Source organism: Sorex araneus, chromosome 1, assembly GCF_027595985.1.
Source record: "Sorex araneus isolate mSorAra2 chromosome 1, mSorAra2.pri, whole genome shotgun sequence".
Classification (NCBI taxonomy): Eukaryota; Metazoa; Chordata; class Mammalia; order Eulipotyphla; family Soricidae; genus Sorex; species Sorex araneus.
This window is the reverse complement of record NC_073302.1, coordinates 138,384,038-138,407,845: the sequence shown is the minus strand read 5'-3', so window position 1 is coordinate 138,407,845 and position 23,808 is coordinate 138,384,038. Positions and strand designations below refer to the sequence as shown.

The 23,808-nt window shown below is 38.5% G+C and overlaps 1 non-coding gene across 1 annotated transcript; it reads left to right on the top strand.

Moving 5' to 3' along the window:
• The first annotated feature begins 423 nt into the window (after window positions 1-423).
• Window positions 424-530, top strand: LOC129401273 (U6 spliceosomal RNA). Its single transcript, XR_008628204.1, has one exon. It is a non-coding gene; the product is annotated as a U6 spliceosomal RNA (small nuclear RNA).
• Window positions 531-23,808: the final 23,278 nt, after the last annotated feature.

Sequence of the window (23,808 nt, the reverse complement as noted above, 5' to 3'; positions counted from 1 at the left end):
AGTACAAAAATCTCATGTTTAATCACAAATAGAGGTTTTACAGTTAACATGCAACCAATCTGGTGGGTGTGCTGAAATTAAAAAAAAAACAAGAAGGTGGTTTAAAACTGATGTGAAAAGAGATGCACACATTCATTTTATGTAGTTAATTCAGATCTATTTCTTTTTCTATCATGAAGGAAGTTCCTGTATGTTCCTTTCAAAAATACTTTCTGAAGTCATTCTTTGCAGAGACTTTCTAGTGTGATTGAGTTTGCTCTAGAAAGTACAAGAAAATAACTTGGTATTTTTGTAGAATTATAGTCCCTGTGCTGGATCAAGGAAAATGCATTTTAGTTCTCAGCAAGAGCTATGGGTACTTTTAAATCCCACCTAGAGAAGGAAAATTATTCATTCTATCCTACTTTAAAAGATACTGACAGAGTGCTCGCTTCGGCAGCACATATACTAAAATTGGAACAATACAGAGAAGATTAGCATGGCCCCTGCACAAGAATGACACGCAAATTCGTGAAGCGTTCCATATTTAAAAAAAAAAAAAGATACTGAGAGTGGGGAGGGGTTAAGAAGTAGAAGCCTTTGAATTCCATGGAACTTGAGATAGTCAACTTTTAGATATCTTAAAATCTTTATATCCATTTTTCAAAGAATTAGTGAAGCTATTCTTTATGCAACATCTTTTTACAAAATTGTTTATGATCACAAGATAGTGATCATTGATGTAAAGAGCGGGGTTCAGAAGGGTGATACCATTTCACCGAAACTCTTCAGTGCCACCCTCGAGAACATCATGCGATGACTGGAATGGGAAAAAATGGGAGTGAAGATAGACAGTTGGCAATTACACCACCTCCACTTCGCTGATGACATCGTTCTCATAACACCAAACATTACCCAAGCGGCACAAATGCTGGCCAACTTCGACCACAAGTGTGGAAAGGTTGGATTGCAGCTGAATTTCAACAAGACGATGTTCATGAAAAACAAACTGGTCCCTGAGGCTCCATTTGCTCTCAATGGAGCGAACATCTCTCAATGCAGCAGCTATGTGTACTTGGGTCGAGAAATCAACATGAGGAATGACTTGGTGCCAGAACTGCGCAAGAGGAAGAGAGCAGCCTGGAATGCATTCAAGAGCATCAAAGAGGTAGTTAAGAGAACGAAGAACCTCCAACTTCAGGCACATTTTTTTGATTCCACAATTCTTCCTGCACTAACATATGCCTCAGAGACCTGGGCCCTACGCAAACAGGATGAGACTGCTATTAGGGTATCCCAAAGAGGAATCAAAAGAGCTATGCTGGGAATATCATGTCTCACTTAAGTGAGAGAAGGAATCCGGAGTTCTGACCTCCATCGATGGTCAAAAATCAAGGATGCTATCTCGTTTGCCAAGGCATCAAAAATCAGATGGGCCGGTCATGTAATGCAATTCAGAGACGACCACTGGACTAGAGCTGTTACCGACTGGATTCCACGGGACATCAGAAGACCTCGTGGCCACCCACCAACTAGATGGTCAGATTTCTTCATCAAATCCCTAAATGAACGATTTGAGGCTCTTCCTGTTCCTGCAGCAAGCAGATATCATTGGGCTGCACTAGCACGTGACAGGGACAAATAGAGACATTACTGGCACCCGCTCAAGCAAATCAAAGATCAACGGGACTACAAGTGATACAAGTTTATGTAAATATCACTTTTCACATCAGTACTTATTCATATCCCACCTGCTCATTTGTCCTATTTGATTTTACTATTGAGTATTTTGATAGAGATTTTTTATGCATGTTTAATCAGTTCCTAAAGTCTTATTTTCTCTTCAAGTCACAATCTACTGCATATCCATCCCTGAGGATAGAAAAAAATAAGTCAAAACCACCTTTTGGTGGAATGAAACACAAGATCAGAAATGTCAAGAGGAATAAGGGAAATCCCTCATGGAATAAAGCATATTTTGGGGGGAAGTATTTTTTTATATTGCTCAAAGTTTTCATTTGTGTTTTTTCTGTGTAATAAAAAGTAGGTAAAATTCCAAGAGGTTAGATAATCTTTGTGCCAAAAATGAAGCACTGTGTCCTCTTTGGGATATAGATATATTTTCTTTGGCTCAAAGTCATTTTGGAAACAACACAAAACTTACCCTCTCTGCTTCCTTGAAATGGAGTGCAGAGGTGGTAGAAGTCAGAAGAGACAAGGAGAAAAAGAAGCTATTTAAAAGCAGACACTTTGGCCATGCCTACTTTAAACTCAGGTTCCAGCTGTACAGTTGAATTCAGATTCTCAGATTCCACAGCCTTCTCTACACCTCTGATCTCTAAATATGGAAACCTGAAAAGACCAATAAGAAACAAAATTATCAAGGACATTTTTCTCGTTAATTATCTCTGACAATATTTTCTATAAAAGCATTGTAAAATGTTCAATCTTCGCATTTCACCCACCTATTGTGTTAATTATAGGAAATGGAAAAAAATAACCATTTGTGTAGAATGTGGTAATATACAAAGAAAAACAACAATGTTTAATCCCTTAAATACTGAATTTTTAAGAAAGCAAAAAACAATGAATAGGATCCCACTAAGGGCAATTTGGGGGATCTGATCCATTTCCCCCAGTCTTGTTTAGAAGTAGATATCTTCTGGTTGCTATAACCTACATATTTATCTGTTGTGTATAAAGCTGACATTCTGAGCCAACAAGCCACCAAATTATTCAGCTTTCCCCTTGCCATTTCCTTTCTGAATACAGATAACTTGACCAAATGAAAGTGGTAAGTCTCAGTAAAAGATGTCTAGGTTAATAACAGCCAGGATCTTACACAGGTTAAGATAAAGAAGCCACAATTATATATTCATTCAGATGTTTAGGATGCATTGCCTAGATGCCTTATCTTTATTAGCTTTAATGTATATGGTTATCTACTAAAATGATGAGAGCCTTTATCCTGTATCTTAATGGCATCGCTATTTGCATATGAAGAAAAAGTTGTTTTTTCCCAGCTGTATATCTTTATTTACAGAGACAGCATGCAGAGGACAAGGTCTACCAAAGTTCAGGGGCCTCAAACAAGCAAGACTGTCTAGATTGTAAATTGTCTATTGAACATGCATTACTAAATGACTTTTCCTGGGAACAACTCTCTGAAACACAGTGCCCTGCAATTTACAAGTTCCAGGGTACTGTCAGCTTCTCAGGGTGCTAAGGAAGAAGTGCATTCCTACTGATATTAAAAACCAAAAGAAAAGTGCATTGTAGAAACAAACCATTCTTGTGTCTGTGCCCCTTTCTACAAAGGGGAAACAGTGTGGTGACTGTTTTCTTTCTAATCAATTCCATTCTCTGCAATCCATCTTTTTTTCTTACTGCCCCAGTTATTTTGCTTCTTTTGCCCATTTGGAAAACATGATATGACAGGATTCAAGGGCTTAAGTCAGTCAACTGATACAGCAGGAGATGAGGGTGCATGTTACTCTGCTATTCAACAAAAGACGAAAGTAAATAAAAAATACGATGAAGCACAGTGAAAGTTTCACACACTTCAAAATGCTGAGTGCACACAAAATAGTAACACAATCATCAGGGAAATAAAGCCTCTTGTTCCATTGCAGGAGCAAGGCCCCGGTGAAGACAACTCTAAAGCTTTGAAATCATCAATATACTTCCATATGGTTCTACTTACAGCTTTTTTAGCCACAAGATGGAGAGTTAAAATTGTATGTTTGGATAACTTGTGTTTAGCACTTAAATAGACCTTAGAAATCAATGCAAAATGCACAAGTAGGACAAGGACATGCTTTCTTAAGCTACCATCTATACATTTAGATTCTCTCTAACCCAAAGATAAAAGTTACAAGATTTCCACCTTCAGAGAAGAAGCTCTGTGGAATCGAACTAAGAAAAGAATCTAAGACCTAAAAGAAAATGATTCCCCACTGCAGTTTCTGAAGTTGCTAGAAATCTGTGGGGATTCTGAGGTATCTGCCCTAAAATCTAGCTTGAACAACAAAGAGATATTCATGAGGTAAACCACAAGTCAAAAAATGTCTCTGTAACCAAACCCAAAGCCACAAACCCCTTTTCACAGCAGGACAGATACGGCATCTACCAATTCAGTCGATCAATTTACTGATAGACTCAAACTAGTCCTTTAACATATGGAGACTGCACAGGGCTAGATTCATAGCACAGCGGGTAGAGCATTTGCCTTGCATCCACTGCCAGGTTTTTTGATCATCAGTATCCCATACGGTCCCAGAAGCATCGATCACCAAATCCCAGATCCCCAGGTGCAGAGCCAAAAATAAAACCTGAACATTGCCAAGTATGCCACTCCCCTGCCACCAGCCTCAGTCAAAAAAAAAAAAAAAAAGACCAAAACAAACAAACAAAGAGAAACCAAACACAACACCAAAGCCTCAAGTAACAGAAACGATGAGTTTTGATACCATTTGAATCAGTGCTGTGTACTTTTGTTCGGGACAACCTAAAATGTGGTCCAGACACTAGTGCCAGGCTGTAGACAGTTACCAGTCCACTATGAAATACGTAAGCACTAAGACACAGCTATTGTCTAAGTTTTACAAAATTTCAGATAATTTTCCCCAGTATTAAAATAGAGGATTTTGTTTTATATTTATTTTATTTCTTTTCTTTTTTATTTGGTTTTGTTTTGCTTTCTTGGGTGACAGAGCCAGTAGTGCTGGGGACTTACTCCTAACTCTGTGCTCAAGGATCACTCCAAGTAGTGAGTGGGAAACTACATGTGCTGCTATGGATTGAATCTGGCTCCAGTGCATGCAAGACAAGCTCCTACCCACTCTACTATCTCTCCAGCCCCTTCTTCCCTTCTTTCGATTTTTCAGTGGCTGTTTTTCCTTGTTTTTCACAAAAATAGCAGATGACAATGGGTAAGGATGTTAAAAAGAAAAGGGTATTTTACCATGGCTACATATGAGAAGTACAATGTAAAATTCTGATTTTTGCTTTAATCTAGAGAAGTAGCTTTGGATCGGGGTAAATTCATAGAATATTGCATTTCCCCAAATTATTTCAAGTTTGGTGTAGGTAAATAGCTTGTAACTTTATTCTTGCAATTTGTCTAGGTGATCTAAGAAGTAGACAGTAATATAAGAATAGAACTTTTTTTTAATGATTACTAGAAGAATGCCAGTGATAGGAAACAGAGAAGATGTAGGGACCAGAGAAAAAACCCAACTGTATGTTTCTTTCTATTCTAGTCATAGTTTTTCAATGCAGAAACTTTCTAAACAGGTGTAATTTCTCCCGCCCTTTCTTTCGTATGCAATTAGATAAATATTGACTACACACTAGTCACAGCACTTCCGTGAAATAAAAATACCAAGCTATATGTCACATAGAACCATGCCTCCAGTTGAAGATAGATAACTACAATCAATGCCTCAGTACTTCTTAAAAACAGTAGAAACATATTTGATTTCATAAGAAAGCAAGGAGATGGCTTTGGTAGGATCCTTTTCTAAAGGCAATTCTCTAGAGAAACTAAATCTGGAAACAAAGAAAAAAGTTTTATTGGTGAAAATGGTCATTGCATTATGAAAAACCAGGATTAGGCTCAAAAGGAATTTATGAAGAGATAGGTCTGTAGCATGCTCAAGTGCTTGCAGGGATAGTGGTATTCACAACTGGTAAAGTAGAAACTTTTACTTCATTTTCAACCTGGAGATAAAGATAGTAAAGCATAATGGAAATTTAGGCATTGACTTGCCATAAAAAAGATCAAAATTAATTTATTTTTACTGTTCTTATCTCTCGATTAATTTTCTTTTTCTGATAGATATATAGCAAAGAAAATCTTTCCATAAAAATTATAGTGAACAGACTGAATCTCAAAAACATAAGCCTAGAATACATTTTTGCAGTGGTAGGAGCACTGTGAATTGTGTATAAAAGTGTCAGGCATAATCCAAACATTTCCACTAACATAAAAAAGAATATTCATAAAAACTTTAAAAATAACTTTGAAAGTCATCTGAAATCAGTGCTCATTAAAGAAAACTAATACTGGAAAATGGAGGGTATCCAAGGCCATTTTCCCTGTGCTGCTTATGGATGATACAGTGCTTTTCAGAAGACAAATGAAATATTATTCAAATCCATGAAACATGTTTTATTGCAATGTCCATATCTTTGTGTAGTTAGAGGTCCAGATGCATTAAAAATAAAAATATGTTACTTTTTATCAGATATCCTAAAGACAAAGTGTTTCCATCAATCTAAGGCAGTAAGATAATTCTTTTAATGACCAGTAATTCACCCAAAACCCTACATTTTCTTGGTGTAATTAGGATAATTGCCTAGTAAATCATCCAACAACCAAAGAGATATTTAGTTTGCATAAATTAATTCCAGTTCTTTTACAGAGGCTCATTAAATCTCATGACCTAGAATTATGAGTAAGGCAAGCCAGCTGATAAGTTGGAGATTTTAAAACATGATCATTTTTCCTGGACCTAGCCTCTTTCACTTAAAAATAACTTCAAAAGCTCCATCAATGACCTACACTGGGAGATATCCCAGATACAGGGGTCTCTTACAATTCTCTCTTCTCAAAATACTCTGAAGAAATGATGAATTTGACTATCCTTTTTGAAGTTCCAATCAGACCATGAGTTTATTTGGTAAAAGAAAATCTTGTGCTACTACGTATCTTCATAATGCTGGAGCGATAGCACAGAGGTAGGGCATTTGCCTTTGCATGCTGCCGACCTGGGTTCAATTCCTCCACCCTTCTTGGAGAGCCTGGCAAGCTACTGAGACTATCTCGATCGCACGGCAGAGCCTGGCAAACTACCCATGGTGTATTCAATATGCCAAAAACAGTAACAACAAGTCTCAAAATGGAGACGTTACTGGTGCCTGCTCCAGCAAATCGATGAGCAACAGGATGACAGACAGTGACAGTGACAGTGACATATCTTCATGCCAATGATTATGTAAATCCTCCACATATATATGCTATGTAATAAATAAACTTATTGAGAAACTTCATACTTATTACTCTTTAGATTGTAATTGGCATGAATGTATTACCACCATAAATGAATTCAGCATAAGTACCCAAGTATCGTTCATAGGTATGTAATGGTCTCATCTACCATTGGATTGAACTTTATTGTAAACAAGAAAAGTTTTTGATGGGATATTTCTATCACTTTATTTTCCCAGTAGCGCATTTCACTTTCTATATACTTCATAAATATGAAAATGGGGCTAGAGAGAGGTAGGTAAGGCTCTGGGTTTTTCTGCTGTTGACCCAGGTTTGATCCTCAGCTTACCAAATGGGCAAATGGTCCTCCATGCCCTGCCAGGAGGGATCTTTGAGAGCATGGTCAGAAGTAAACCCTGAGAACTTCCAGAACTTTTGTCCCCTAAGACAAAATTAAAACCAAAAACAGGGAAAAGAAACAAAGATAATTAAGAAAAGCATTTCTTGCATGATGTTTCTAGCTAAAATAGTTTTTAGTTGTAAGCAGATAACTTATCTAACATTAATTCACACATAGATTTCTTTCCTAAAACACTTGCCAATGGTTAAGCTACAGAGGGAGAAAAGTTAAAAAAAAAAAATTCACTTAAAAGCTAGACACAACTTATCGATAAAATTTAAACATATCAAATATAGTAAATGTAAGAACACAACTGAGCTATTATTTATTCTAAGAATGTGAGAAATAATTGATAATCAAAATCAGAATACCAATTGGACTCCTGGGAGTCCTTCTTTGCCTATGTCTGCCTGACACAGTCATTGGCCTGAGCTGCCAATTTAAGTTCCCCGAAATCTAGGCACACTGATAGAACCCAGTGTTCTTTGTGAGTGCACAAGGAACTAAGGGGGAACACAACCCCAACAGCCAGGGACTGTGCGGGTACCTAGTACTGGTTGATGCCTTAATGTCTACACAACTACTGTACTTCACCCATCCCGTACAATCTAAGTACAGGTGGGAAACTGCAGGATCAGTACCAGAATACATGCAAAAAAAGCTATGATAACTAAAAATCAGATGTAGACCTACCTGTTTCACTGAACCACCATTACACAGTATAGAATAGAATAACAGAAGCTAAACAGTTGTTTGCAGTGTAAAATAATGAATCATATTAGTACTCAGATAACCAGAAATCTAAACTTCACTGTTAGCACGCACAAAATTCTAAGGAAAAAAAGGAAAACAAATAAATTAAGCTATATTTGAAGAAAGGGACAAAAGTTCAGGTAAGACCTCAAGTTCCTCAAAACTCTCAAGCCTGGATGAGGAATATCTCAAATTAATATTCTATTAAGTGGCAGTGGAAATAAAAAAATCATCGAAAGATAAATTCAGTTACCTCAAAAGAATCTATTCAAACTATGAAAGAAATCATATAAGTGCAATTTTTAAATAAAGAATATAATTGCAAGTCACAGCAACAGAATTCTAAATGCAGAGAGCCCTACCAACAAACATGAAGACAAAATATGATTCAGACTAATTATTGTCTCTCTGTTTAAGTATCACTCCTGGAGGTATTCAAGGGACTCTATGTGATACTAGGAATCAAACCAGGTAAGCTGCAATCAAGGCAGTGCCTTAACCCATGTACTATTTCTCCAATGCCTTTAATGGTAATTTTTATCTCCCTCAAAGAAAACAGAAGAGGAACAGAGGACAGTATCATCAAAAATACTCTGTGTATAACCATGCCTTAAAGGATGTCCTGAACATTTTTTATTTAAAATTATCTTTATTTTGGAGAAATGGGAACATAATAATTTAAATATTTTATCACATGGCCAAAAAATCTCTCATATGTGATTTGACAAGTTTCACACTATATTCACTGTAAAAAAAAATCACAAGGTGGCGCACGAGGGAGGGGGAGACGCGATGTTATGTAATGTCATTCGTTGTCCCGAGGGCACTCTCAGCAGCTCTCTCTCGCACTCGCAGCTCAAGTTCGGTGCTCCTGAGCCGCTGTGTATGAACCGGATCCAGGCGGCTCCTCCTTGTCCTTTGCTTCTGTGTGTGCCGCTGTGCTCTCTTCTGTCTGTCTCTCTGTCTCTGCCTCTGTAGTCTCTCCTCTGGTCTCTTCCAACCTCTCTCTGTCTCTGCCTCTGTGTCTTCTCTGTTCTTCTCCCGTGTCCTCTAGTGTGTCTCCTTCTCTTCTGTCTTCTTCTCCTGTCTCCTCTGTCTTCTTCTTCTGTCTCCCATCAGTGCCCCCCAGTCTTAGTTTATATAGCAAATTACATAGGGTGGTGACACAAAGGTGGGTTTAACATTAACAAATCAACAAAGAAGGGTAAAACCATTCTCGAGGAGATTAACAAAATCTCATCTAAGGATTTTGATGAGATTACTAGGAGATCCGCTCAAGTGTGGGGTCCAAACAAGGGTGTGTCAGGCTGTGTCCCTTTCTTCCTTCCTCAGCTAGTAATCTGTTTACATAGTTATAATAAATTTGCTTCTAATATTTCTAGCACTGTCATTCTGTATGAGCACAGTAAGAGATATAAACTGAGGGTTTGGTTCTTTCTGAGGACATCTCACTGTGTATTCCAGACCACAGTCCTCAGGCCAGGTTAGTCTTCCTAACCCCAGCAGGGTCCTAGTCTCTTAGTTACTTTTGGATCATGACAGCACTTGACTATGACCATGCTCTCAACTTATAGTTGAGTATTGTGTTGCCTTGGCCTGGCCCATTTCGATGCCAGGGTCGCTGAGAGCTTGCCCTGGGTCCATTTCGTCCCTCATCGGGACCCTACTTTTGGGGTGTTAGGAACTAAGGGCAACTGAGTTGAGAAAGCAGATGCCCGGGAGTAAATATTATTGGAGTCAATCAGCTCCCAAGTTACAAAGCATATTATTAACTGTCTTCCTGTGTCCATACAGAAATGCCATTGCTCTAAGGTAAACTAAGTTCCCTGTGGCAAGGCTAAAAGGACAAACTCCATGTTTTCCTACATCTCCTCCTTTTCTTTTTACAAAAATACAAAAATTTGAATCAGAGGCACAATTCCAAATCACAGTACAGTCTTAATAGTTATACTAAGATTTCAGTTCAACCTTGGACACGGAGAAGTGCTTGTAATAAAGTGTCCATTGTCCTGCACTGTCCAGGGATGCTGAGAGTCACTTTTCCACGTTTTGACTACATCATGTTTCTCGATGAGGTTTGAAGAACTTTTCTGGCAACAGCAATGCTAGTAGTCACATCATTGAGTCTCTGGAGAACTTTAATCAAAAGTCTAACAAATTGTCAAAGTCTTGTAAAGAAGCTAGAAAACCTTTTTATTTTTGCCATTTTTCTGATTTCCTTGCGACTTGCAGCTGAAATCGGATTGGCTGACTGGAGTTTAGAGAATCAAGTAGTTTCTGATGTTTTGAGGGTTGAATTCGGTGAATCAATTCGACTTCTAACGAGACATAGCAGAACCCAAATTTTCTTTGTGAGTCTGTTACCTATGAAAATACAAGTATACTTCTTCTACAAGGAGTTTCCCCAATACATCCAAGTGGGGAAATACTTCTTTTTTTGTTTTTGTTTTAATATTCCATATATCCATTGAACATGGAGAGGTGGTGGGCTTAAATCCACAGTGTTCCCATAAGGTCAAACTGCTTTCCCTAAGAGTAGGCCTATAGCGCCTTGCAGAATTGGTCCCTTTACACCGGAATATAATTTGTAGGGATACTGGGCAAGGGTTATAGTAATTGTATCAGTTCCCAATTGCAGCCCAGTTGCAGGCCCTCTCCCCAGTGTGAAGTTTAAGAGGTCCAATCAGTAGACTCACTGCAGCCAGTGACGGCAGGAAGCGCAGCTTTAGATATTTCCTTTCCTGATACGATTACTATAACCCCTGTCCTGAACATTTAACTTGAGAAATTATAAATCCAGTGATAATAGGGGAGAAAGGAAGAATGAAATGTTACCTCAGATACTATCTTCACAGAGCAAACTAATCAGGAGGAGATAGAGGAAAATCCTTGAGGTCAAAGAGATTTGTAGCCTCCAGTCGGAAGTGGGTAGTTACAAAAGGAGAAGACTGCATATCAAGGCACCACAAATTCATTACTCATATATCTTAGGTATCCAAAAGATTCAAATAGTTAACATTTATTAGTCATGTTTTATGTGAGAAGGTCTATTCCAGATACTTCATTTCCTCAGCTCTGTGAGAGAAGTAAAATCAACACCTCCCCCCCTTTATAGATTATTTTTTTAAAAAAGAGACTAAGATAAGAAGGTAATTTGCCCAAGTTAGCACAGCTTGTTATTTATGAATTTGGGATTCAGTTCCAAAACCAATTCCAAAACCCTCTGTTTTCCACTAGGACTAAACATCCTTAATTTTAAAATCAATGGTCAGATAGTTAGCTGCTATTTTGAGCTAAAGATCTTCTCCAGTCTAAATCTTTGTGCATTTACTCATCTTTTACTGTGACAATTTCTCTATTTCTTCCAGCAATCTGTCACTTCAATCAGAGTGCTTTTCAAATTTCTTTTCCAATTGTATGGATTTAAAACTTCGTTTTTACCTTCTCCAGATGGCGCATAATGTTAAAATAAGTGGAAAAAGTTGCTTTATTTCTGACTTTATAAGTACACAAACTAAAAGCTCTTCACTGGGGCTGGAGATATAGTAGAGCAGGCAGGGCAGGTTCTAGACCTAAAACCCCAGATGGTTCCCCAAAACTTTTTAGGAAGGATTCTTGAGCACAGATCTAGGAAGAAGCCCTGAACACCACTCGATGTGACCCCTAAATTAAAAATAAATATAAAAACTTTTCACTGAACATATAAAAGACCTGCCTTTGAGGAAGGCTTAGGGAGGAAGGTTGGGGGTGCAAGAGGGAAACTGGGGACATTAGTGATGGAAACGTACACCGATAGGTGTTGGGATATTGTATGACTGAAACCCAACCATGAAGAACTCTGTAACCCAACCATGAAGAACTCTGTAACTGTGTATCTCATGATGATTAAATAATTTTCTTAAATTTAAAAAATATTTTGTTGAATATTCATGAGAAAGACCATTACAAAGCTGTTTATGATTGGAGTTTAGTCATACAATAATACAACACCCATCCCCAACAAGTGTACATTTCCCACCACCAGTGTCTCCCATTTCTCTCCCACCATCCCCATCCCCCCCTTCTGCCCCTAGCCTGCTTCTATGCCAGGCACTTTTCTTCTTTCTCTCTCTCCTTTTGTGCATTACGTTTTGCAATACAGGTACTAAGAGGTCATTGTGTTTGTGCAGGGCTTATTCAGCATATTTATTGGAAAGGTAAGGCTAGAATAGCTTTCTTAAGTGTGTGGCAGCTTGGGGTGTGGACATGACTGCCAAGTCTTCTGGAAGTATAGGGTAAGGAGGAGGTAGCTCATTCCAACCCCAAAAAGCCTGGAGATTTCTATCACAAAGCCCATGTACCCAAATTTCCAGCATATTATATCTTGGTGAGGTCCGTCCTGAGATGATGGAGTCTGACTGGGGGTATGGCAGCAATTTGAATTGTGGAAGAAAGTGGCTGTTGGGAGCTCTGCTTGGGTGGGCACCAGGCTGACACCACCCCCACCCCTCCACTCCAGTTTACCCCAATCTGTTCAGCCTTGCGTGAGTCTGAGATTAACAGTGGCTTTTGAATTCTTTGAAGATTAATTTATGGTTTCTGAAGCAAGGCTGTAGAGGAGCTTACGTGGTGATGGTGGTGCTGGAGTTGGTGCGTGGGGGTGACTGAGATGCTTTCAGGAGTATACGGAAGTGGAGGGAGGTAGCCCATCCCAATCTGAGAAAGCCTGGAGATTTCAGTCACAAAACCCATATATCTAATGGGAGATGTGTGCTGAAAGTAGACAAAGCACCAAACATGATGGCCTTTCAGTATCCATGTTCCAAACCACAATGTCCAAAAGAGAGAGAATAAAAAGGAAAGTGCCTTCCATAAAGCAGGGGGTACGCAAGGGTGGGGGTGGCTGTAGGGATATTGGGGACATTGGTGGAAAATGTACACTAATATATGGATGGGTGTTCAATCATTCATTATGCCTGAAACTTAGTCATGAAAGCTTTGTAACTATATCTCATGGTGATTCAATAATAAAAAAATTAAAAAATTTTAATTTAAAAAATACCCACATATCCAAATTTTCAACAAGTTAATCTCTTGGTGAGATCCGTCCTGAGATGGCAGAGTCCAGCCAGGGACATGGCAGCGATTCTAGACTGTGGGAGCGAGAGGCTGCCAGGGGCTTTACTTGGGTGGGCACCAGGCTGGCCCATGCATGGGTCCAAGATTAACTGCAGCTTTTGTTCTCTTTCGAGATTTATTTATGGATCTCTGAAGCAAGGCTGATAAATGAGCTTATACAGCTGAGCCGAAGGTGGTTTGTAGATGTGGCTCCCACACAACTAACTTTTAGCCATTTGATTTCTAAGGAAACTTGATCCCAAATTGTTGGGGCTTGGTCAGAGGCACAGCAGCAATTTGGGGGTATCAGGAAGCCAAAAGGCAAGATCAGAATGCTGATGTACTCATTCCGCAGGTACAGGTTGACCTGCTGGCAGCACCACACCCCCGAAATTTTTTTAACTAAAAAAAGAATTAAAAAATAATTTTAATTAAATTATTTTAATTTTTAAAGGCAGAATATTCCAAGGAGGTGACAGGTTAAAAATCATACAATGAGAAGCACTAAAGCATAAGATTCGGGATTTAAGCAGTAGTACATGGGACCACAGAAAGTAAGATTGGAAAAAAAGTTGAGCAGCACTGCAATAAATTATCCAATTTAATTTGAAAAAGGGGAAGAAGAAGGAATGACTTTAATATAAGGAAATTATATCCATCATAAAGAAATGAAAGGAGAAAAATCACATATTCTTGTGTCTTTATAATGACAAAATGCCTTGGAATTGATACTAAAGTCAGGTGGTATGGACAGAATGGGACAGTCACTTCTTGGGTAGAAAAATCCTAAAATATAAAGAGATAATTTTCAAACATGAAATAAGGACAGGGAAAAGGACATTTGTAAAGACCCCTCTCTTGGGCTGTGAAAACCCCTCTCGAGGAGCTGTGTAAGCTACTTTGCTTGGGGATTACACCTGAAAGGATGTTCACTGGCTCTCCGGGCGGATCTCTCTCACCATCTATGTTCGGTGCTCTTGAACCGCTTCCTCACCCAGGACGACTGTTGCCTTAGACAGATGAAGGAAGACCGAGGGCCAAGCTTGTTGCTGATTAGTTGCCATTTATTCAATCTCTCGTCTCTCCCAGCTCTCTCCAACACTCTCTCTAACTCACTTTACAACGTTCTCCATGACTCCTGTCCAATCTCCACAGTCATTCCTACTCTCAGCTCTCAGTCTTCTCTCTAACTTGTAACCTTCTCCTCTAACTCTGTGTCTGTTCTTCTCTCGGTCCCTGTCTCTGTCTCTTTCTCAATCTTCCTCTAACTCTCTATCTCACTCAATCTACTCCTCCTTCTGTCTCTCTCTCTCTCTCTGTGTCTCCATAATGGTTTCTCCATTTTTTTGCTTTCTTTTTGCTCTTTCTTTTTAATTAGTGAGTCACTGTGAAGTACAGTTACATACTTACAAACTTTTGTGCTTGCGTTTCAGTCATACAATGATCGAGTACCAATTCCTCCACCAGTGCCCATTTTCCACCACCAATGATCCCAGCATCCCTCCCAGCACCCACACCCCGTACCCCACCCCCACCCCACCCCCGCCTCTGCTCTGTGGCAGGGCATTTCCTTTTGTTCTCTCTTTCCTTTTGGGTGTTGTAGTTTGCAATAGAGGCATTGAGTGACCATTGTGTTCGATCTATAGCCTACATTGGGCACGCATCTCCCAACCCTAGCGGGTCTTCCAAATATCCTTTACTTGGTATTCCCTTCTCTATCTGAGCTGCCTTTTACCCCAGCATGTGAGGCCGGCTTCCAAGTCATGGAGTAATCCTCCTGGTCCTTATCTCTACAATTCTTGGGTGTTAGTCTCCTATTCTGCTACTTTATATTCTACAGATGAGTACAATCTTTCCATGTCTGTCCTTCTCTTTCTGACTCATTTCCATGTTGATCCACTTATATGCGAATTTCATGACTTCATCTTTTCTAACAGTTGCATAGTATTCCACTGTGTAGATGTACCAAAGTTTCTTTAATCAGTCATCTATTCTCAGGCACTCGGGTTTTTACCAGATTTTGGCTATTGTAAGCAGAGCAGCAATGAACATAGAAGTGCAGATGTCATTTCTGCTATACATTTTTTGCCTCTCTGGGATATGTTCCCAGAAGTGGTATCTTGGGTCAAATAGGAGCTCAATTTCTAATTTTTTGAGAATTGTCCATACTGTTTTCCAAAGGGGCTGAACCACTTGGCATTCCCAACAGCAGTAAAGGAGAATCCCTTTCTCCCCACATTCGAGCCAACACTGGTTGCTTTTGTTCTTTTGGATGAGGGCCAGTCTTTGTGGTGTGAGATGATCTCATTGTTTTGATCTGCATCTCCTTGATGATTAGTCTTGAAGAGCATTTTTTCGTGTGCCTTTTGGTCATTTGGATATCTTCTTTGAGAATGTTTCTGTTCATTTCATCGCCACATTTTCTGTTGGGGTTGGATGTCTTCTTTTTGTTGAGTTCAACCAGTGCCTTGCATATCCTTCATATCAACCCCTTATCCAATGGGTATTGGGTAAATATCCTTTCTCATTCTGTGATTGTCTTTGTATTTTGGTCACTGTTTCTTTTGAGGTGAAGAAGCTTCTTAGTTTAAGATAGTCCCATTTTTCTTTATCTCTGTTTCTACTTGTTTGTCCAGTGATGTGTCATTTTCTTTTTCCCAAGTGGGATTCATGCCAAAAATGCAAGGATAGTTTAACATACACAAAAAAATCAATGCAAAGCACCATATCAATAAAAAAACACATGAAAATCATATGATCACAGAATAGACACAGATAAAGCATTTGACAAGATTCAGCACCCATTAATGAAAATACTCAACAAAATGAGAACTGAAAAAGCTTCCCTCAGCATATCCAAAGTTAATTATTACAAGCCCAAAGAAATCATTGTATTCAATGGGGAAAACTAAAAACCTTCCTTTTAAGATCTGGCACAAGATAAGGTTCCCCCTCTTGCCGCTCCTGTTCAACATAGTACTGGAAGTATTTACTGTAACAGTTAGGCAGAAAAAAAAGACATTAAGTGAATTCAGATAGAAAAGTATTCAAGCTCTCCTAATTTGTGGAAGACATAATATTATATTTAGAAAATTCTAAATAACCTATGTTAAAGCTCTTACAAACAATAGATTTTTATAGTAAAGCAGCAGACTACAAAATTAAGATGCAAAAGTCCATGGCTTCCTATATGCAAATAATGAAATAGAAGAGAGAGAGAAAGAGAGAGAAAGAGATTTAAAAAAAACAATCCCACTTACAACTGTGCCTCAGAAAATCGGTAACAGCATAACAGCATAACAATGTAAAATCTAGCAATTGAATTTCCATTTGACCCATCATCTAAAGAGATGAAAGACCTATATAAAGTACATAAAACACTACTTTAAGAAATAAAGAAGAAATGGTATCACACTTCTGGTCATTGATTGGGAGGACTAATATCATCAAAAGCACAATACTCTACAAAGCATTAAACAGATTCTATGCAGTCCCTATGAAATTACCTTTAGCATTTTTCAAACATTCCTGAAATTCATATGGAACAATAACTGCCTCCCTCTGAATAATTTAGAAAGAGAAAGTGGGAGGTATCACTTTGCCCAATGCCAAACTGTACTACAAAGTGGTAGTAACTAAAACAGCCTGGTACTGCAATAAAGATAGACACTCAGATCAATGAATAGTTGAATAGAATTGAATATCCTGAGAAAGACCCTCAAGTATATTTCAATAAAGGAGGAAAGTTTGAAGTTAAGCAAAAAAAAAAAATTGGAAAACTGGTCAGCTACATGCAAATAAAAATGAACTCAGACCTCTTTCAAATTCTATGCAAAAAAGTCAAATTTTCAAGATGGATTAAAAACCTTGATTCAGGCCTGAATCCATAGAGTATATAGAGGAAAATATAGGCAGAATTCAGCATGACATTAAAGCTAAAGGTATCTTCAAGGATGAAATATCACTAACCAAGCAAGTGGAAGCAAGATAAACAAATGGGACTGCATTAAATTAAAAAGCTTCTACACCTCAAAGGAAATGATTACCAGGACACAAAGACAACACACAGAATGGGAGAAATTATTTGCCTACCACTCATGTGATAAGATGTTAATATTAAACATATATGATACTAGTAAAACTTTATAAAAAATTTCCATCCTCATCAAAAATGGGAAGAAGAGACTTTCTCAAATAAGAAATACAAACAGCACATGAAAAATGCTTTGGATAATCAATAATCATCAGGGAGAAGTAAATCAAAACAATAATGAGGTATTATTTCATACCACAAGGGTGTGCACATATCAAAAATATCAAAAACAACCAGTGCTGGTGGAAATGCGGGGAAAAAGGTATGTCATTCACTGCTTATGGGAATGTTGACTGGTTTAGCTGTTCTCACAAAAAATATGAACATTCAAAAAAATTCTAGGAATTGAATTTCCATTTGACCCCGTAACTCAACTTCTTGGAATATAGTCCAAGGGCCCAAAAGCAAACTGGAAAAAAGACATTTGCTTTCACTATGTTCCTCACACTATATTCCTATTATCCACAAAAGTCCATATTTGAAAACCCAAGTGCCCATAAATAGATGACTGGATGAAAAATCTATAGTATCTATGCACAATGGATTATCACTGGCCATAAGAAAAGAAAGTCATTCAATTTGATGCCACATGGAGGAACCTGGAGACTATCATGCTCATGCTAAGTGAAGGTAATCAGAGGGAGAGAGATCAACACAGAATGATTGTTCTCATCACTGTATCACATTGATCATTGATTTGCTTGAGCAGATGCCAGTAATGTCTCCATTTGTCCTAGCCCTGAGATTTTAGCAGCCTCTCTTTACTCATTCTTCCCAGTGGTGCTACATTGGAGGCTCTTTCAGGGTAAGGAGAATGAGACCCATCATTTTTACTGTGTTTGGCATACTGAATATGCCACAGAGAGCTTGCCAGACTCTGTCGTGAGAGCAGGATGCTCTCGGAACCTTGAACTAGGCTATATGAGGTCGCATAACAACCTCTTATGATGTATCATATGCAGAAAATATAGAAACATAATGGTTGAATAATGAACACCCAAAGATAATGGAAACCAAGAACATGAGAACTGATATTCCAGTAGGAAATAAGCAATTTGAGAGGATTGGGAGATAAAACAGGAAAGGAGCAATGACTATAGTGGAGAAAATCAGTCAACTGGGAGGAGTAGATAGTACTGAAAGGTGGTAAAATGTTGCATGTGAAATATCAGCAAGAATATAGTAAGCCAAAGTGGAAATAAAACACTATAAATAGTGCATTTAGTAGAGGCAGGCTGGTGGTTAGAAAGCAAACAGGAGTGGGGTTCGCCGGGATGTAGGATGGTGGGAATTTGTGGAGGAAAGTGGTCCCTGGTGAAGGTATTGGTGTCACCTGGACGTTGTATGCCTTGAAACCCAATCATGAATAACTTTGTAATTTCATAGCCACACACACAAAAAAGCCAATCATCCCTTGCTGTTGGATTTTGTCAATTCAGCCAAATAGAAATAGTGTCAGCATATCACAAACAGGAAAAGAGTGGGAACATGTGATTATTCTCAGGGGTCCCTCTGCTGATGTCTAGTTGGCCTCACTCCCCACACAGTGCTCTCAATCACTCCTCTACCTTTCTATCTCTGTCTTTCTCCTTGTATATCTGCCTCTCCTTTCCCTTATTCATGCATGCCTGATAGTAATAACAGAAATGCACATTGGCATAGCAATATATACCAACCCTGTTGCTTTTCCTAAATCATGCCCACACACTTGTAAATAGACTTTTCATAAAACTTCTTTCCAAATATCCAGTCTTAATGTGCCATCTGTTTCCTGTCAAAATCTTGACTGATACAATATTGTAAATGTTGGCAAGAACATAGAAGTTTCACCAAAATATTACTGCTCTATAAAATCCCTACTCAAATAAAATCTCATAAATTCTGATAGCCTTTTTTTCCTTAACCAAAAAAAAAAAAAGCTTTAATATCATGGGATAAGATTATTGACTGAATCAGGTGAAGAAAAGATCCATTTCCTTCTTCCTAAGAGAAAATCTGTTACCAGTTTATGAAGTAAAAGACAGATTTATGTTTATTTTTATGATTATCAAGAATAATATACCCTGGCTTGTAGTATTGGTTGGGAATTCAAAATGTTTACTAGTACAATGAATCCTGGTTTAATACTGGGGGTAAGATCTACGCAGATACAGTATAGAAAGCTAAAGAGAGATAAATCTTAAATGTCTCTAAGATAGGGTTTATATGAAATCTGTGAATGTGAATTCCCTAACCAGAACATGTTTCTTCAGGTAGAACACACCTGTTGCACTCTTGTCTCCCATCCTTCAGTAGCACTCAAAGTATTGAGCTCACGGTAGACATCAACACATTTTTACTGAATGAACCAATGTAGAGTAGACTGCTTTTCATCTTATTATTTTATTGAAAGCTTCCTGAAAAGGAAAAAAAAATTGAGGAGCTGAGTGACAGGTACAATATGCATAATACACATATTGTATGTGTATTAAAAAATGAGGCAGTGAAATTGCTTGGAAATGATCAGGTTTATGACTAATTTTTTCATAGCATGTTTTAATTCTTGTTTTTATATTTTATTTATTTATTTATTTATTTTTGGGTCACACCCGGTGATGCACAGGGGTTGCTTCTAGCTCTGTGCTCAGGAATCACTTCTGGCAGTGCTTGGGGGACTATATGGGACTCAGAGGATTGAACCCAAATCACCTGCATGCAAAGCAAATGCCCTACCCACTGGACTATCACTCTAACCCCGGTTTTGTTTATTTTTAATTGCATAAAATTCAGAAGAAAATAAAGAGGGAGAAAGGAAAGGAAAGCAGAAGAGGAAGAATGAGACTCCTGAGTGAAAACTAGGAACAGATTGGAGTGGGTACTCCTAAAAGAGCAAGAGTTCTCACTTCTACAAGAGACAGGGAATGCTAAAACCAATTGTAAGGTGTGGCAACAAGCCAAGTACCTTCTATTTAATTTCTGGCATCCCCAGAAACCAGGCGTGATTCGTGAGAGCAGAGCCAGGAGTAAGCCCTGAGCACTGCCTGCTGTAACCAAAAATCAAAGAAAAAAATAGTGAGAACTGTTCAATTATCAATATTCTTATCTCCTCCTTGAGACATATAAAACAAAGAGGAAATGACTCTTCTAGGAAAATATTTACTTGTAGGAAAGATTCACTTCAACACCAAATGATTTTTTTTAAATTGCTGTTAATTCTAAAGCTTGCCAGATAGGAAAGAGAGAAGTCAGTTTTATTACAGGATGTGAATCTAAGAAATGTCCTGGGAAAAAAGTAGGCATAGTTCTGCTTAAATAGGTAAAATCATTCTCCATCAGTATTGTTGGAAATAGGTGCGGGTGTGAAAAGAGGGCGATATAAGGAAAATTTGAGCAAAAATAGAAAGACACATTTATTAGGCAGGTGGAGGGTGAGAAAGGGGGGGTATACCTGGGATATTGGTGGGGGGGAATGTGCACTGGTGGAGGGATGGGTGTTTGATCATTGTGAGATTGTAACCCAAACATGAAAGCTTGTAACTTTCAATAAAATTTAAATTTTTATTTCAATAAAAAAGATTCAATAAAATAAAAATTTTTAAAAAGACATATTTATCACCCAGAAGTGATACAAAACCCTAAAAATAATATGTTGGGCATATTTGGCATACATTTTCCTTTCATATAAAAATTCAGACTTGATGGGGCACTTCTTGATGTCATCAGAGCCTGAGCTTTTATTTTGCCATCCTTGAGAGGTGATCTTTAAATTTCTTATGCTCTCAAGATGACTGTTTAAGCTTTATCCATCATATCCATTTATACTTAATTAGCTTGATTATGTCACATGGCTTCCATTTATCTGAAAGAGATGTGCAGTATATAGATGTTTTTGTTTTCAAGATGAAAAAAGATTTTATTATCACTGATTTACTATAGTTTGGAAATATGTCAGTCATGTGCTAAAGTTGAAAAATAAGCTCATATTAGAACCATATAATTCCTGTATTGCAAACCATGATGCCCAGAAGGAGAGAGAGAGAGAGAGAGAGAGAGAGAGAGAAAGAGATAGAGAAGAGAGAGAGAGAGAGAGAGAGAGAGAGAGAGAGAGAGAGAGAAGAGTGCCTGCAATAAAGACAGGGTGAGGTGGGGGGGCGGGGAGAAAGTGCGGGAGGTGGCAGGAGGAAAACAGGACAACCATGGTAGAAAATGTACACTGGTGAAGGGATGAGTATTGAAACATTCTATGACTGAAACCCAATCACGAACAACTTTGTAACTGTGCATCTCACAGTTATCCAATTAACAATTAAAAATATAAACATTAAAAAGATGAAGATGTGGGGCTGAAGTGATAGCACAACGAGTAGGGCATTTGCATTACATGCGGCTGACCCGGGTTTGATTCCCAGCATTCCATATGGTCCCCCAAGCACTGCCAGGAGTAATTCCTGAGTGCATGAGCCAGGAGTAACCCCTGAGCATCACCGGTGTGACCCAAAAAAAACAAAAAAGAACAAAGTTGAAGATGTTTTGTTTGACACCTCCCTATTCCCAACAGAATTAAATACTTAAGAGTAATGGATTAAAAGGTTGTCAAGGAACTCCTTTAAAACTGCATGCAGAGAACTTGTTAAGTTCAGAATTTGTTCCACAGGATATGCAGTGTCAGTCGCCATGGAAACATGTTCCATCAAAGCAGAGCACACAACAGTGGCAGTGAGTTGTTCCTAAAAAGTATCACACTGCAGAGCCTCTTTTAGGACCCTCAACATTCAAAGGTCTCAAGACCATCAAGCTACCTCATGTTTACATGTTAGTGCATTTTCAAGCTGCCCTCCTATAATTTTGAGTTTCCATTATGTGATTTTAGAATATAAATTGAGAGATTTCCATACATCAGCTAAAAAAATCTACTTTGATGTAGCTTAGATATATAAATGTAATTTTTGTGAATTTGGGTTTAAAATGATTTATTTAAGATATGTGTACTTATGTAAATAAATTATATATATATATCTATATTTATGGGTTTGGTTGATCAAAAAATGGAGTGATGAAATGAACAGAAACTTCCCCAAAGAAGAAATCCGAATGGCTGAGAGGCACATGAGAAAATGCTCAACATCACTAATCATCAGGGAGATGCAGATCAAAACAACAATGAGATACCATCTCACACCATGGAGACTGGCCCACATTCAAAAAAACAAAAGCGACCGGTGTTGGCTTGGATGTGGGGAGAAAGGGACTGTTCACTGCTGGTGGGAATGCCGACTGGTTCAGCCCTTTTGGAAAACAATATGCACGAATCTCAAAAAATTAGAAATTGAGCTCCCATTTGACCCAGCAATACCGCTCCTGGGAATATACCCCGGAGAGGCAAAAAGGTATAGTGGAAATGACATTTGCATTTCTATGTTCATTGCAGCATTGTTTACAATAGTCACAATCTGGAAAAAAACGGAGTGCCCCAAAACAGATGACTGGTTAAAGAAACTTTGGTTCACCTACACAATGGAATACTATGCAGCTGTTAAGAAACATGAAGTAATGAAATTTGCATATAAGTGAATCAACATGGAAAGTATCATGTTGAGTGAAATGAGTCAGAAAGAAAGAGACAGACATAGAAAGATTGCACTCATGTGAAATATAATGTAACTGAGAAGTACAAGTTGGCAATGATGCAACTTCTGGCAGATATCTCTCTGGACTTAGTTACTAAAATACTAAAATACAGAAATATATTTATGGGTTTGGGTCACAACTGGTGGTACTTAGGTTCTACACCCATTTTAGTGCTCAGGAGTTACTCCTGGTAACTCTGTGCTGGTAACTCTGTTACTCCTGTGCTCGGGGGAACTTGTGGTGCTGGTGATAAAACATGGACCTCTTTCATGCCCAGCAAGTATACTGGTCCCTTGAACTATCTCCATAGTCTCATAAGAATAAGTTTTTCTGTGTTAACAGCCAAGAAATAATCTCTTAAGGAAAGTTAAGCCAGGAAGATGTTTTTTAGAATTGGCCCAAAAAATGGCCCAGTGACTTAAAGTACTCACTAGGCATGCGTGGATCCATGGGTTCAAATACCAGTGCCTCACTGAAACCTGTAATGGAAAAAAAAATTCTTTAGTTTAGAGCACAATCAAGAGTCCAGCAGAAAATAAACACACACAGTCATCAGGGTCTCCACAGGGCTCAAAACCCCAGAGTGTACTATTCACATTGGGGTCTGTGTTACTGGCACACCTGGACTGTGGAGCATGGTGACAGACACTGGTGCAGATAAGACCTGACCTTGCAAAGCAGCCCAAAAACAAAGCCTCACAAGAGGGAGTATCTGGGCAGAGTTGGCAAGAACAGGGTATCAGCCAGCACCGGGTGTTCAGCCTTGAGCCTCACCCCACCTCCTAGACACATGAGCCCTAGACACAGAAACTGTCATGTATGCTTAGTAAGTCATCCTAACTACAGCAACTAGCCTTGATTGGGATTGATTGGACCAGCGCAAAGCAG